Source organism: Schistocerca gregaria, chromosome 7, assembly GCF_023897955.1.
Source record: "Schistocerca gregaria isolate iqSchGreg1 chromosome 7, iqSchGreg1.2, whole genome shotgun sequence".
Taxonomy (NCBI): domain Eukaryota; kingdom Metazoa; phylum Arthropoda; class Insecta; order Orthoptera; family Acrididae; genus Schistocerca; species Schistocerca gregaria.
In genome coordinates this window covers 556,442,848-556,446,378 of record NC_064926.1, presented here as the reverse complement: position 1 = coordinate 556,446,378, position 3,531 = coordinate 556,442,848, and the positions used below count along the sequence as shown (strand labels likewise).

The window sequence follows — 3,531 nt, the reverse complement described above, 5'->3', positions numbered from 1 at the left end:
CAATTTCTTTTATTGCTCAGACTCTGAGAAAAACACTGCAATTTTACTGTGATGAACGATCAGGACTGTCTTTATGGACTGTGAGAAAATTTTAGCTTTTGACCAACATTGTATCAATAAGTGTGTGCATTTGATATGTTCGTTATTGTAATTATGAAAAAAAAATTTCAAATCTGTATTGGCCACTGCCCAAAACAATTTGTAATTTTTTTTGTGGGGAGCATGGGGGCTATGTAAGTAGGCTGTTTAGGTTTTCTTATTGGTAACGCCGCTTAGCGCTCTGTATGAAAAATCACTGGCTGTGCTGTGTGCAGTCTGTGTTCAGTTTGCATTGTTGTCTGCCATTGTAGCGTTGGGCAGCGGCAGCTGGCTGTTAGCGGCGTGTAGCGTTGCGCAGTTGGAGGTGAGCCGCCAGCAGTGGTGGACGTGGGTAGAGAGATGGCGGAGTTTTGAAATTTGTAAGAATTGGTGTCACGAACTGATTTATATATTATGAATATTAAGGTAAATACATTGTCTGTTCTGTATTAAAATCTTTCATTTGCTAACTATGCCTATCAGTAGTTAGTGCCTTCAGTAGTTTGAATCTTTTATTTAGCTGGCAGTAGTGGCGCTCGCTGTATTGCAGTAGTTCGAGTAACGAAGATTGTTGTGAGATAAGTGATTTGTGAAAGGTATAATAGGTTAATGTTAGTCAGGGCCATTCTTTTGTAGGGATTTTTGAAAGTCAGATTGCGTTGCGCTAAAGATATTGTGTGTCAGTTTAAGCACAGTCGTGTATAATTGTTCAAAGAGGACGTTTCACATAGACCAGTCTTGTATAAATTTTTCGAAGGGGACGTTTCAACCTTCTGTACCATACTGTGACAGTTCTTTTTATGAATGGTAGAGGTTTCATGGAACATTGTCACTTGGCAGCGACACGTGATGCGAAAGTTACTTTCGTCCTTACGTTTTGCGCAACATTACAGTTGCGTGAGTCGTTTCAGAGGTGGGAGGATGTCGAGGGGGCATACAGCGCAGTGCGACGTTCAGACCAGACTTCGGGTAGAGAACAGCTTGCCTTTCAGAATACGACTGAACTGTCTCAACCAGTGTGCGCCCCCCCCCCCCCCCCCCCCCAACTGTTGAAGTCTGCAGCGTAACAAGGGCGGGTCTGGAGCCCCCTCCTGTCCACGGCCGCTCCCGCTCTGTGTCAGACCATTCACGAGCCGTTAGCCCGTCTGGTTCGCTTGATTTTTCTTACAACCTCATTAATTAACAAGAGCAGGGGGCAACAGCAAACCGAAAATTTAATACCCTCCCCTGGAAGCTGTGCTAATTAAATTTTCCGGCGCCTCTCGGGCGGAGAGGGCCCTTTAATATTTTCCGCGGCTCCACCGCAGCAATCTCCGGATCGGAAACAGCGCGCGCTCCGTTTACTCGCGGCTCTTCTTTCATCTCAAAATTAACGAATTTCGAACGCGAGCGTTACGCCCGCCGTTAATCACCGACGCTGCATACTTCGTGCGCCACTGCCGGCGGTTGAGTCGACGGCGCGTAGTTCTTATCAGGAAAACATGATGCAGGAAGGTGCAGTGTCGTCTTCGAGTAACGGAAAGACGAACGTAACCTTGTCCGATTTGGAAAGAAATCAAAACGGGTGGCCCGAAGAATGCAATTACTGTCCTTGGTGTATGGCACATATCGCCCATTTTCTTTGAATCATCCATTCTTCCGGATGGTAAAAGCGTTATTGTGAAGTCGAGAAAAGGAAGCATCAAGATGAAAAATAGCGAACGACTTGTTCGTTACAATTATCATCTCGTTTTACACAAAGTCACTTACCATAAATTAAAAAAGAAATAAGTCAGCCATTTTCGTACTGACTAAAATAGTCCTTGTACTTCTAACACAGTGAAATAAAATGTAGAAACTTCCAAACACATACTGATAGAAAACAAAACTGAAAAAGGTATTGTAAACCACCTACAACGTAGTGTTTTAGCACCTTTGCTATAAGAATAATTTCCTGCTTCGAGGAAATAATGAGCAGTGACCTAAGACGACAAGTGTGGTGTCACCGCCAGACACCACACTTGCTAGGTGGTAGCATTTAAATCGGCCGCGGTCCGTTAGTATACGTCGGACCCGCGTGTCGCCACTATCAGTGATTGCAGACCGAGCACCGCCACGCGGCAGGTCTAGTCTAAAGAGACTCCCTGGCACTCGCCCCAGTTGTACAGCCGACTTTGCTAGCTATGGTTCACTGACTACAGACGCTCTCATTTGCAGAGACGACTGTTTAGCATAGCCTTCAGCAACGTCATTTTCTACGATCTAGCAAGGCGCAGTTACTATGACTTATGCACAGGTAATATTGCGAATCATGAACCGTCAAGAGCGACGTTCATCATTAATGGATTAAAGTATCAAACGAATTACGTCCGCTTTCTGAATTCTAATTCCTTGTCATGTTCCAGACCTCACGGCAGTATAGTCCTTCCCTCCTCACGCCAGCCTGCGTGAGCTAAACGCGTGCATTTCGGCCTCCTCTCGTAACACGGTGTTGGCTCTTATCCTAATACATCAACAAGACTAAACAAGGAATAGAAAGCTGAAAGGAGTGAAGTATTATATAAGGAAAATGAAACTCAAGACAATATTGTAGAGGAAGTGAGAGGCAGTAGATAAGGATGAGATGAGGGATACCACTGCGATAAGAATCTGACACAGCACTGAGAGATCTATGGCAAGTGAAATACTCTGAGACTCTAACAGTTCCAATTACAAAAAAGTCAGTCTCTGACACACATGAATATTATATGAAGATGGTATCTGTTTTTTCGGACATGCCCGAAAGAAAAAATACCATCTTCATATAGTTAAAGCTAACCGGGCATTCACCTTCTTCTTCTGTGCGGATGCACACGCATTGTCCGAACTCTCGGTAGATTGTCTGACGCTTGTCAAGAGTGTAATGGGCAGAGGGACTACGAATGTAGTGTGTGGACATTAAGTTGGGAATGTCACGGGGAGCGTGGAACGGATAAGTCCCTGCAGTCGCGCTATGCTCTGTGCCCTCGGTGGCTCAGATGGATAGAGCGTCTGCCATGGAAGCAGGAGATCCCGGGTTCGAGTCCCGGTCGGGGCACACATTTTCAGCTGTCCCTGTTGATGTATCTCAACTCCTGTCGACAGCTTGAGGTCTTGATTTAATTATCATTTCAGGTGAATATTATCGAACTATTACTTTAATAAGTCACGGTTTCAAAATACTGCCATTAATTATCCACAGAAGACTGGAAAAACGTATAGAAGCCGAACTAGGAGTAAATCAGTTTGGGTTCTGGATAAAGGTAGGAACCCCACTTATCGTAGAAAATACTCTGAATAAAGGAATTCCTAACTTTATAAAATTTGAGGATTCAGGGCATGTTTTGACAATGTTGACAGGAGTATAATCTTTGAAATTCTGAAAGTATCAGAGATGAAGCATATGGAGAGAAATATACTGCACAACTTGCACAGAAGCCAGGCAGCAGCTACAAC

At 44.3% G+C, this 3,531-nt stretch overlaps 1 non-coding gene across 1 annotated transcript; it reads left to right on the top strand.

Annotated features, from left to right (window-relative positions):
* Positions 1-3,058: 3,058 nt before the first annotated feature.
* Trnap-ugg (transfer RNA proline (anticodon UGG)) lies at positions 3,059-3,133 on the top strand. Its single transcript has one exon. It is a non-coding gene; the product is annotated as a tRNA-Pro (tRNA).
* Positions 3,134-3,531: the final 398 nt, after the last annotated feature.